Genomic DNA, 13,545 nt, shown 5'->3' on the forward strand with positions numbered 1-13,545 from the left:
TGCGGGAACACTGCGAATATACTGTGTGTTCCTGCATCACATCTGCAGAACAGGCAGTTCACACTGCCATATGCGATACGTTGGGGGTGTCAATTCAGAGTTAACGACACCCCCAGATCAGATCGCATGTCGCAGTGCGATCTGACAGTTTGCACATGAATCAGATCGCGCTGGTGTGAACCACCATGTGATCTGATTCTGCTGCGGACCAAAAAAAAGGGTCCTGTGCGAGTTCACTACGATTGTGGTGCAAATTCAGCCATACTAACTGTATGGCTGAATTTGCATCGCACAGACGCATGTGATTTTAGGAGCAGTGCGATCCGAATCATATGCGATGTCTGTGATCGCAGAAGTGTGAACCGGCACTAAAACCATCGTCCTCGTTACCTCATCTTGGAGGGATCCTAATTACTGTACCCATTTCCCTAAATATTGTGGATGTGTAGGTTCTAATTCGCTAAGTAAAATCTTGTATATTTTTGATATGTTCCTCTTAGTACAAGCGGGAGAGCTGAACAATTTCTCCAATGATCTCATATTATCTCTCCCCCCGCAGAGGCTGCGGTAGGGAGTGCACAAAATGCTGCAATTGTGTATATCTCCATTTTATGAAGTGGCACATTGCCCCGTTTTTGTTTTATTTCCTGAAAATGTGCACATTCTATTCCCTACCATTTACATCTTGTAATTGTATCACTTAATTGTTTGCCCATCTAACAAAATAGAAGCAATCTTTCCAAGGTTTAAAATAATTGGTGTCAATTAGTGAGATCAAGGGTGCATTATAATCCCAGTGAGCCCTTTTACATATACTATCCCATATCCTCAGTGTTCCTAGTCAAAGTGCTCATGGTATTAGCCAAATCCCGGTATACTCGTGGGACCCACACCATCTTTTCAGATTCACCCTTCTTTGTGCACCCTCAATTTGTACCCAGCCCTTGGCTTCCTTACTATGCATCCAATCTACAATTTGTGCTACAGAAATGGCCTGGTAATAATAATTTTTAAAATCAGGGTCTGCTACCCCCCGGACTTTTTTTCCTTTTAATATCGCATAGGCGATTCTAGGATGTTTATGTGCCCGTATATATTTTAATACTATGACTCTCAACATCCTAAAGTAAGCCTGAGGGAGAGTGATTTGAACCATTTGGAATATATTGAGAAGCGTGAGGAGAATAATCATTTTCACTACATTTATTCTACCCAACCAAGAAAGAGGTCTATATCTCAGGGCGTTCAGGTGTTCTTTCACCTTATTCAATATGGGTATATTGGCGTTCTAAAGGGTCATCAGGGATCTAGTTAATTTAATTCCAAGGTATCCCAGTTTCTTTCTACACCATACAAAGGGGAATTTAGGTTGTATTGCTGCTTGTTCTCTCTTTGATATTGTAATATTCAAAATCCCTGATTTAGTTATAATAACTTTGAAGTTTGATAGCTTACCGTATCTCCCTAAGTCCTCCAGCACTATTTGGAGTGTTAATCTAGGGTTAGAGATAAAAAATAGTACATCGTCTACGTATGCAGCCACCTTGTACGCCTCATTCCCCACTTGCACCCCTTTAACGTCTGAAATTTTACAGACTTTACAGACTTCTGCCAATAGAGGTTCCAGGGCCAGGACAAACAACATTGGGGAAATTCGGGCACCCATGCCTAGTCCCATTGTGTAGCTCAAAAGGGAGGGACAAGCTTCCATTTACTCTTATTCTTGCCATTGGATGAAAATAGAAAGCAAATATCCAAGGCATCATCCTATCTCCAATGCCTAGGTATCTCAAAGTTTCTAATATAAAACTCCAATCGACCCTATCGAAGGCCTTTTCTGCATCTATCGACAATAATACGGCCGGAGTGCCTTTTTTTTTTTCACTTCATGGATCAGAAGAAGTGACTTGAGGCTGTTGTCCCTCCTCTCTCGCCCAGGCACAAAACCTACTTGATCATTATGGATCTATTGTGGCAGTAGGGATTCTAGTCTTTCTGCTATCATTTTTGAGAACATTTTTATATCTGTATTTAAAAGATTAATTGGTCTATAACTTGTCTGTGCTGTGGGATCTTTCCCTTCTTTCAAAATAAGAGTTATATAAGCAAGCAAAGACTCTTATCTTCAAATTCTCTCCTTTCCCCACTGTGTTTAAAATATGTACATAGTTTAGGGATTAAAAATTTTTTGAAACCTTTTATAGTACATAATTGAATATCCATCAGGGCCTGGGCTCTTCCCTAGGGCAATATTCTTTATTGCCAACTTCACCTCTTCATATGTAATCTGGGCCTTTAAGTCCTCTAGCTCCTCCTTGGGAAGCCTTGGTAGATCAAGCTCCCGCAAGTATTCCCTCACAACCATATCTTCCTTTCCACTTTCCCTACCATCCTCTTTCTGTCTAACATTATAAAGCTGACTATAGTATGAGTGGAATACTTATGCAATCTCAGGGGATGAATGTACTGTTTCCGGTTATTTTTAATTTTGAAAATCTAAGATGCATTTTCTTTTCTCTTACAGCTTTTGCTATACATTTCCTGGGTTTATGTCCCCATTGGTATTTTTATTTCGTAACTATATGAAATGCGCTACTTGTCTCCTGCTCCATAAGTGCCGTCAGTTTCCCTCTTTTCTCAATTTTTTCCCACTGCTCTGGTATACCCTTGGGTCTAGTCTTTTGTTCCAAGGCATTTATCTCCCTAAGTAATTGGCTCTTCCTCTCCATTTCCCTCTTTTTCTTTGTTTCCCAATGCCTATCAATATCCCACTTTATATAAGCCTTATGTGTTCCCACAAAGTAGTCCGTGAAATCTCTGGTATATCATTAATAACAAAAAACTCTCCAGGTCCTTTTCCACCTTCTCAATTCTCTTCGGGTCCTGAATGAGCGAATCATTGTTTCCAAGACCTTTCTGTAGGTATTGCTATTTGTAGATCTAAGCGGGCCATCACTGGGACACGGTCAGAGAGTAATAGGCATAATAATCATATCCTTAAGAGAAGTTAGTAGTTGATGCTCATTTAAAATGTAATCAATCCTTGGGTAGGAGCCATATACTAAGGAGTAGCAAGTGTAGTCTCTTTTGAGTGTCTGACCCTCCATGCATCCACCAACTTGAATCCCCCCCCCCATTAACTTTCCTATTTCATTCTGCCATCATACTGGGAGACAAGGGAACCCAGTCGATAAATCCACACGTGGGTCCAATCCCATATTGAAGTGTCCGGCTACAATAAGCCTCCCTTCTTTCAATAACATCAACCTTTTCAAAATTTTTCTCAGAAACTTACTTGGCTTTCTATTGGAATAAATATTTGCAAGAGTACACCATATCAAATCATTTTACCTTAATAAACAGGAATCTCCCCTCGGCATCTGCCAGCTGCAACTTTAACGTGCACATGGTATGTATATCAAACCCAGTCGTCACTCCCCGCGAGCGACTAGAAGCCGAGTTGCCATAAAACCACATGGGGAAAAGGTGAGATGACAAGTTGATCCCTGAAGCATGTGCGATATGAGTTTCCTGCAAACAGGCCACTCCCACCCCATAATGATGTAGTTCTTTAGTTACCTTATACCTTTTGCTAGGTGTGTTTAAACCCCTGACATATGATACTAGATTCACCCAAGCCATAGGCAGCCACAGGAACAGCTAAACACATCCTTTTCAAAAAAGGGCATTGTATGAGGAGTAAGAGAGGAAGAAAAAAAAAAAAACACAACGCCCCCCCATCACCCTATTCCAAGAGGGCTGGTCCAGATCTTATTCATTGTACAGACCTGGCGAGAAACAACCATGTGTCTCCTCCTGTCCATACCTTCTCAGCGGGCAACCTTCTGGCCCGACCCTACCCACTGAATGACAAGGCCTTCCGCCCCCTCTTCTCCACTACCTCCAAAAAAAGGAGAGACAGGGAGAAGGGATAGGAAAGGGGAGGGGGGGGAAGATGAGCCCAGGTCCTTCCCCAGCATAGGGTGCTGAGCTTCCCTGCTGGAGGCTCCTCCGATGTGGATCTCTTTTTTCCCAACCAAGTCCGTCCTGGGGCCCCTTGTCAAGGGCTATTATGCCCTTCTTCCACCATGCTAGTCTCTGCTGACATGTAACACTGGATGCCCCCTGGATTAGGGGCCGGTTGGGTTATTTTGCTAGCGCATGATTTGCCTCTCACCCTGAGCCCGAGTAGTATAAATTGTAGGAAATAGGGATGTGGGCACAGAGAGGAAGCAAGAAGGTCTTGGCGACAAAGAAAGTGGCGGTTTGTTTTAACATGGGCTGCAGAGGTCGGGTGTAGACACAATCCCTTTAAATCAAAGAGGAATTAAGGCTTCATAGATGGGGTGGATATGTGATGTATATTATTCAGACACATTATAGAGCTGCGGATAGTCCCCTGTTATATATTATAGCAGGACTTCTTTATCTCAAGCAGTCCTTCCTCCTCCACTAGCTCAGGGATCCTCACTCTATCCAAATTCCAAATCTATTCCAAATTCTATAAGATTGATGTTCTGGCATCAGCTGATGCCTCCTTTGGCCGAAAAGTTCTCTGTGCGGCTGTGCCATAGGGGACCCTTGTTTTTTTTGTGGGTCCCTGCCTGTTGAGGTTGTTTATCCCCTGGGTTATTTGCTTTCCTGGGCTGTTGCTCCTGTTGATCCTTTTCTGTTGCCCAGTAGGTTCTCTTACTGTGCGTGTAAGGTTCCTTTCTCTGATGTGGGTACTGTGTTGCCTTTTTTACGGTTGCGTCTCCCACCCCTCATGTCTACACTGCTTTGGCACATCCCATTGGTGAAGACTTTATGAGGGGCGGCTACTGTCGGAGGACTCAGTGAAAGGAATTTTACGGTAAGATTTTACAAAAATTCAGTTTCTCTTACGTCCTCCGACAGTCGCCGCCGCCTCTAAGTCATCACTGTTGGGTATTGACTTCCGCTCCGCAGGAGTAGCGAAGCATAAAGACTTAGTCAAAAGAACAAAGGCATTTGCATATACACACCCATGGGGGCTGTCCCACCTGGTCAATACCCCCCTGCAGTGACCACTCCCAACTCCGTTTTAATCTGCCTAGCGTCAGTAGTTAGGCTTCCTTGTGCTGGGGCTACAGTCTCAGCCTATCTATTCTTTTATTTGATTTTCTTTGAAAATGTCAGTTTTTTTCTTACTTTACTAGCTGTTTATTTTGTCAGCTTTAGTTTTAGTCGACTCTTCGGAAGAAGATGGATTCATGCGGTGCTGGGATTCGGACTGGCCGCCCTGGGTCTCCAGGGCAGAGGGTCAGATGGACCCCCAGCCCGCCATCGAGCGTTCAGCTATGGTTCGCCCTGGCATTATGAACGACCCATCCCTGTTCGCAGCAGGGATGCAGCCATGAGGTGGCTACCTCACTGGACGCATCTGCGATGCTTCAGTGCAATGTCCCTGGCTAACGGCATTCCCTGTCAGATGAGGACAGCGGCTTTCCGTTCTGAGAGGCTCCCCACGCCATCTGGTACAGGTAAGTACTTCTGTGTGGGGCCTCTGTCTGGGGTGGCAGTCTGTGTTGCTGTGTGTTCCCCATGTCTGTGCCTGTGTGACTCCTTGATGCGGTCCCTGCGGGGATCGCTTGTACATGCGGTGCTATGTGTTTTTTGGGGGTCCCCTTCCCTGTGTCACTTCGGTGTTGGTGGGGGTGCAGACTGAGTGTGTGGCGACCGCAGCGGGTGAATCCGCGCAGTCCGCCATTTTTAAGTATGGGCAGGCATGTTGGGCTTCTTTGTGGGCTATCTACATGCTGTTTTTTGGCGCCATCCGCCGCCATTTTGCGGTAGCCGAACGATAGTTCCGACCGCATGTTCGACGGCCATTTTGGCGGAGCCTTCCATGCAATCCTATGGGGCAGCCATTTTCCCTGAGTCATGCAGCCTATACGTTCAGCCTACTCTAGCAGCAAGGACATCGTTGGCAACACTCTGCGGGGCTCTGCAGGTTATTGCTCTCAATATTTTTTTCTGTATTGTCATTTCTAGCTCAGTTTTGGCTTCTCTTGTTTGGGGGTCTTGTCGCTGTAGCGGTGGGCTGGGCACTCCGCAGCGATCTTAAAGGGGCAGTACAAACTTTTTTTTTTTTTTTTTGCACTGTTGTTTGTCATTTGAGCAATGGATTCTCAGGACAGTAAATTCCCCCCAACTCTGGTGGGGGTTCCCAGTTCTCCTGTGACCCCTCTGAGACCCGATGTGGCCGCTGTAGTGGCGTCCTTGGTGTCAATCATGGAAATGCTGATGGCTGAACGTGCTGCTATAGAAGAGGCTCAGATTGTCTGTCTCTCTCCTCTGATTCAGATGGTGATATGGCTGCTGCTGCTGCGAGCGTGCCCTTTTCAGGGTCTCGCTCACCCTTGGACCCGCTGGGGTCTGAGGGGGAGGCAGAGGTGGAAGGGGTTAATACCTCTTCCCCAGGGGCGCCTGAAGAGCAGGAGACCATGGATGAATTGTTTTCTGTTAAGGAAACACTGCATTTGGAGGATGAGCCCAGTCCTCCGGGCGTTGTCCTCATTTGGGACGCACAGGACCCGCAAGTCGGCGCAGGTTTTTCCCTGCCCCGCTGAGTTTCATTACACGGTTAATGAAATATGGCGCACGTTAAAACGTCCATTCCCGGTGCCTAAGCGGTTCAAATTGCTTTATCCCTTTGCTCCGGCTACGGAATCACGATGGTGTGTGCCTCCACAGGTAGATCACACTGTGGCCGTGTTCAACAAGGCTACATTGGTTCCTTCTGAGGATACCCCGGTTTTCCGGGATCCCACGGACCGGCGGTTGGAGTCTCTAGCCCGCCATTCCTATACGGTGGCGGGCTCGTTGCTCAGACCCATTTTCGCGTCCGTTTTGGTGGCTCAGGCGGTGGCTGAATGGACTAGGGTGCTTAGGAGCAACCTCGTGTCTGATGATGTTCCGCCTACCCGGCTGGAAATGGTGGATCAAATTCACCAAGGAATCATGTATTTGTGTGATGCGGCCTTAAATGAGGCCCCTTTAGTGACACGCCTCTCTAGTGTCTCTAGTGTGCTTAACCGGCGACAGAGCTGGTCGACCGACCAGTCCTCGCGGGAAACAGTTGCTGATTTTCCCTATGCTGGCTCTCGCCTTTTTGGCGAGGCGTTGGATACCCTGGTGAAAGGCGTCACAGGGGGCAAGAGCACTTTGCTGCCCCAGAACCCGAAGAACAAGTCCTTTCAAAGGCAAGCGGGGTTCTGCGCCTAGATCCACTCAGGGGTCCTTTCGTGCCTTTCGGAACCAATCTAAGGGCAAGTCCTTCAAGGCCCAGGGCAGTCAGAAGAAGCCCTGGGCGGGTAAGCAGAAGTCAGGCAATGCTGGCTCGGCGGGTCAGTCCGCCTCTTCCTGAAGGGGCGCCCTCACCCATTTCTGGGGTGGGGGGACTTTTGCTCGGTTTCCTCCGACCTTGGCTGCTCCGGATATCGGACAGGTGGGTTCTGGAAATCATTTGATCGGGGTGCAAGATCGAATTCCTTTCCCGGCCGGCGGACAAATTCTTTCCCTCAAATCTTCATTTGTCTCCGGGGGGTCTGCAGGACCTGCACCAAGCGGTACAGGACCTTCTTGCTCAGGGGGTGTTTGTCCCGGGGTCTCATCGGTACAGGTTTTGGGGGTTTTATTAAAATTTGTTCACTGTGCCCAGAAAGGAGGGCAAAGTGCGTCCTATTCTGGACCTGAAAGCGATGAACCGCTTCGTGCGTGTTTGGGAGTTCTGTATGGAGTCTCTCCGCTCGGTGGTGGCCTCCTTGAGTCCAGGAGAATTCCTGGCCTCGATAGCTCTATTAGATGCGTACCTGTACATCCCCATTTTTGAGGGTCATCAGCGGTACCTTCAGTTTGCTATCGCAGAGGACCACTACCGGTTTGTGGCGTTACATTCGGTCTCGCTTCGGCACCAAGGGTTTTTACCAATGTGTTGGCGCCGGTTCTGGGCCTGCTGAGGGCACAGGGCATTGCGGTCTTGGGTTATCTGGACGACCTACTTCTGAGATCACGTGCCAGCCAGGACCTAGTGTGCGATCTGTCCACCACGGTACAGACGCTCCAGGAGTCTGATGGACCATCAACGTTCAGTAATCAACGTCTCCATAGGTTCGTCTTCCCTATCTGGGAATGATTCTGGACTCTGCTCAAGCAAAGGTGTTCTTGCCGGAGGACAAGCTCCGGACCTTGCAGGACGAGATCAGGTCCCTCAGGGACAACCCGTCCTCATCACTCAGGACCTGTATGCGGGGCCTGGGGTTGATGGTGTCGGCCTTCGAGGCAATACCCTTTGCTCAGTTTCACACGCGGGCTCTCCAAGCGGAGATCCTGGACAGGTGGGACAGACTGCCTCAGTCCCTGGATCTGAGTGTCTCCTTGAGTTGTCAGACCAGATTGGTTCTTCTGTGGTGGCTCCAGTCCTTGTCGGTGGCGGAAGGCAAGTCCTTCCGTCCGTTGGTGTGGACGGTAATTACCACGGATGCTAGCCTGTCGGGCTGGGGTGGAGTCTGCCTGTTTGCCTGTTTGCCCAGGGCACTTGGTCGGTGGAGTCGTCCTCCCTCCCGATAAATGTGCTGGAATTGCGAGCGATAAAACTGTCTCTTCCAGTGGTCGGACCGTCTTCGGGGCCGTCCTGTCCGGGTACAGATGGACAATGCTACCGCGGTGGCTTACATCAACCACCAAGGGGGCACCAGGAGTGCTCGGGCGGCCCGGGAGGTGACCGACATTTTGTCTTGGGCCGAGACTCATGTCCTGACAATCTCAGCAGTTCACTTCAAAATGCTGTGTGCGAAGTGGGGATCCCCGGACGTGGCTCTGTTCGCGTCTCGGCTTAACCGACAGGTGGAAAGGTTCGTGGCATGAGCGCGCGATCCTCTGGCGGACGCCTCGGATGCGTTAGTGGCCCCTTGGCATCATTATCGTCTGATGTATGCCTTTCCTCCGATTCAGTTGCTATCCAGGTTCCTCCGCAGGTTAGCCTCGGAACCACACCTGGTGATTCTGGTGGCGCGGGACTGGCCATGCCGGTCCTGGTACGTCGTCGTTGTTCACCTGGCAGTGGCACCTCCATGGCGACTGCCTCTGCGGGAAGATCTCCTGTCTCAGGGTCCGATCTTCCATCCTGCTTTACGGCCGCTGGCTTTAACGGCCTGGCTGTTGAGACCCAGGTCTTGAGGGACAGGGGTCTCTCTTCTGAAGTCATTCCTACCCTTGTCAAGGCTAGGAAAACCTCCTCTGGTAAGATCTATTACCGTACTTGGAAGGCTTATTTCGCCTGGTGTGAGTCCACGGGGTTCTCCCCTCTCTTGTACTCGGTGTCTAGAGTGTTGGCTTTCCTCCAGTTTGGGGTAGACCAACGCCTGGCGCTGGCCACGATCAAGGGCCAGGTGTTCGCACTGGCTGTTCTTTTCCAACGCCCTGTGGCGTCTCATTCTCTGGTTCGCACCTTCATTCAAGGTGTGCGACATTTGGCTCCTCCCAGGAAGGAGCCCTTACCTCCGTGGGACTTGAACTTGGTTCTGTCCCTGTTACAGCGTGTTCCCTTTGAAAACATTCGGGATATATCGTTGTCTCTGCTGTCTAAGAAGGTTGCCTTTTTTGGTGGCGATCACTTCGGCTCGCAGGGTGTCGGAACTGGCAGCGTTATCTTGCCGTTGTCAATACTTGGTGATTCACCGGGATAAGGTGGTCTTGCTTCCGCATCCCTCCTTTCTTCCTAAGGTGGTCTCTGGGTTCCACATTAATGAGGACATTGTCCAGCCTTCGCTTTGTACAAAGCCTAAGCGTCCTAAGGAGGTTGCTCTGCACTCCTTGGATGTTGTCAGGGCGATCAGGGTTTACCAGTCATCTACGGAATCCTTTTGGAAGACGGACCTCGGAAAGGGCATGGCTGCATCTGCAGCGACTATTGCCAAATGGATCAGACAGACCATTGAACAGGCTTGCGCCTTGAAGGGATGGGCTCCTCCCTTCCCTGTTAAGGCGCACTCTACCAGATCTGTGAGTGCGTCCTGGACCTATTGGCATCGGGCCTTGGTGGCCCAGGTGTGCAAGGCTGCGACTTGGTCGTCGATGCACACTTTTTCCAAGTTCTACAAAGTAATGTTCTGGCATTAGCTGATGCTTCCGTTGGCCGCAAGGTTCTCAGTGCGGCTGTGCCATGAAGGACCCTTAATTTTTTGTGGGTTCCTGGCTGTTGGTATTTGGTTTCCTGGGCTGTTGCTCCTGTTGAGCATTGTTTTCTGTTTGCCCAGCAGGTTCTCTTACTGTTATGTAAGGTTCCTTTCTCTGATGTGGGTACTGCGTTACCTTTTTCTACGGTTGCGTCTCCCACCCCTCATGTCTATACTGCTTTGGGACATCCCAACAGTGATGACTTAGAGGTGGCGGCGACTGTCGGAGGACGTAAGAGAAAACAGAATTTTTGTAAAATCTTACCTGTAAAATTCCTTTCTCTGAGTCCTCCGACAGTCGCCGCCCCCGCCCCTCTTTTGGGGTTCTTATTACCTACTGCTATGCTACCAAACTGAGTTGGGAGTGGTCACTGCAGGGGGGTATTGACCAGATGGGACTGCCCTCATGGGTGTGTATATGCAAATGCCTTTGTTCTTTTGACTAAGTCTTTATGCCTAGCTACTCCTGCGGAGCGGAAGTCAATACCCAACAGTGATGACTTTTACAGGTAAGATTTTACAAAAATTCAGTTTTTTCTTCTGTGGAGATCAAAGCTAAAAGGACTCCTCTGTTGGTGTCGATTCCATCTGCTTGGACAACCAACCATTAGCATCTGCTGTAGTGTAGAAAAAATGGACAGTACCCTTGTGTTTTACTCGCAGTCGGCTCTGGTATAACATACTGTATTTCAAATTTTTCTCACGAAGACCGCGTCGGATGTCTCTGAATGTCTCCTCTTGCGCTGGAGTTCTTGCAGGGAAGTCAGGAAACAGAAGGATAGACAAATTTTCATATCGCAAGTCAGGATGCTTACGTGCCTCCGATTTAATCCGAATGCGATCCCAATAATTCAAAAATCTGACCAGAAAGGGACGTGCTGTGTTCCCAGGTAGAGGACGGCCGGTCGGGATCCTGTGAGCCCTTTCTACGCCGTAGGTTGGGGAGATATCCGTTGTGGATCAGGTCCTTAAAAAAAGATTCTGCAAACTCTGCCGGGTTCTCCTCTGATCCTTCTGGAAGGCCAAGGACTCGTACATATTTTGGCAAAGCCGATTTTCAGCATCATCAGATTTGGCAACTCTGGCTTTCATGGTGCGCTGGAGGTCTTCAATAATTCCTGAATGCTGCGTGGTGGCATCCTCAGTAGTAGAGATGCGTGATTCTGTTTCAGTTAAGCAACCACTGATTTTGTCAGGCTAATGCTGATAAGATTGCACTCCTCTGAGCCAATCCGTCCTGACCAGTAAGGATGTCTTGTTCTATGGCTGCAAGTATTGTCGCTGTGTTGTCTGATTGAGAAGGAGTAGCTGCAGCAGCAGCGTGTCTGGACTCCGTGCCCTTCATGTCCAAGTCTGCTAGCAGAGCTTTCTGCTTGGCAGCCAAAATGGCGTCCAGCCTCGAGGCAAAGGCTGGCGGAGGCTGCTTACAGGGTGTTGGAGCGCTGGAGCAGTTCTTGGAAGGCATTACTGGAAGCACAGAGTGCTGCTGAGTCAGACGTGAACAGAACGGCCGATGTGACCCGGTTTCTACTATTTTGCAGGAGATCTACGGATCAATAGCAGGATGGCAAGAGCTCTTTTCTAACCTGTCTTCTGCGCTCTACATCTGCCCCCCCCCCCCCCCCACCAAATAAGCTTTTAAGTGGTAACCAAGCCCTGTTCTAAAGTAGTAGTCCTTCTGTTGGAAACTACTACTTTAGAACCGTGTTTGGTGCCTCCTTCTTTAGTACTGTTTATACTAACTGGGTTTGCTAACTACTACTTTGGTACTTTATTGGTTCTAAGTAGTAATTTCTGAACCCTGTACTAAAGTAGTACTTAACAATAGCTTTTCAAATAGATACAGTAGCTGTGTCCCAAAACTAGATCAGAGAGCAGCTACCACAGATCCTCTTAAATGCTACTTCTGAGGAAGAAGAATAGCCCTCAGGGTGTGAGCAGGCATGCTGACAGGAAGGCTCAGGCTCAGATTGCTGGAGTGTCAATCCCGTAATTACCCGTCCAAAGCCGGAGCACAAGAATAGGAAGCCTGGGGTGCCTCCACACTGCTAAAGGCTGAATTCGGGCGCAAAGGAAGGTGGACGGGCAGGAACTGTGACCACTCCTGCTGTTTTCTATGCAGGTGGGCAGGAACTGAGTCTGGCGGGAGTCAGCCTTGAATACATAGAGCCAGCCAGGAAATGTGACCATCCCTGCTTTTTACTATGCAGGTGGGTGGGAATTAAAGGCATAGGGGGGACTAAGGCTGACGGGAGCCAACCGCGCTGCCCTGTATGTATATAGCCACAGCCGCCGGCTAGCTTTGTTGTGTGGCAGATGGGTCTCCCAGGTTTCCCTTCGCTTGCCATCATAAGTGCCGGGTGACGGGGGTTGCCAACCCCTGCTATAGAGGGATATCCTTTGTTCATATTTCTTGAGTTTTACGACCACTTTAAGCAATGGTGTTTTTCTTCCTAAATGTTCTCTACATGCCTTTTCTTGCTATCTGTTTTATACATGCCTTTTCTGTTTACATTGTCAAGCCACATATTCAGTGGCTGTGAAGGTTCTTTCCGATGCCAAAAAGGCATATAAGAAATGTATACTTTCTAAAAAGGAAAAACACTTTACCTGGAATTCTCTGAGGTGGATAAGTATGTCTAGAACAAAGCATCAAGTAGTAATTTTATATTAAAATGTGAGAATTGGTTGTTTTTCTTCCTCTATTTTTAAAACTAGGACTGCAAAGTAAAGGCCCGTACACACGTACCGATCGTCGGCATACAAACGTCGGTGGACGAAGGATCTGCCGATTGTATGCGTGTTAGTATGGTGCCTCCGACAGATGTCTGCGCACAATCCGCGGACAAAAGTCTTTCTTGCAAACATGAAAATTTTTGTATGCCGACACCAGAACGGACGATTGTTCGCCTGTCAGTACAGAATTCGGCCGACAGACCGCAGATTTGCAAGACTGGGCATGCTCAGAAAATAGAAAACACAGGGAAAGTTAACCATTACATGACATCACTTCTGCAGTCGGCGGACAAAATTCTTGTGCTGTCCTTGTGCTGTCTTTGCACTTTTCAGCAGACACCGACATCCCGGGGAGAAAAGAGGAACATTTGTATGCCGACCATCGGTACGTGTGTACGGGGCTTTAGACTGACAACTTATGCTCTCTATTGTTTGATACAATACATTGTAGAGTTTTCAACAGGTTATAACAGTATAGCCAATTAGCTGCAAAACCGCAAAGTAAAATCACGAGGGATGCACTGATATCTGTTTTGGAGCCGAGTATTTTCACGAGTATGCGTCCATACAAAATTGGTGCAAATTGCACTGCAAAGAACCGTATACTCCTGTG

General features: G+C 48.4%; 1 protein-coding gene across 2 annotated transcripts in view; it reads left to right on the plus strand.

Annotated features, from left to right (window-relative positions):
* ZMYM4 (zinc finger MYM-type containing 4) overlaps positions 1 to 13,545 on the plus strand; it is a 209,673-nt gene that overhangs the window by 36,690 nt on the left and 159,438 nt on the right. The gene's annotated exons all lie outside the window — the stretch shown is intronic.

This window comes from Pelophylax lessonae (genome assembly GCF_965119305.1).
Source record: "Pelophylax lessonae genome assembly, chromosome: 2".
NCBI lineage: Eukaryota > Metazoa > Chordata > Amphibia > Anura > Ranidae > Pelophylax > Pelophylax lessonae.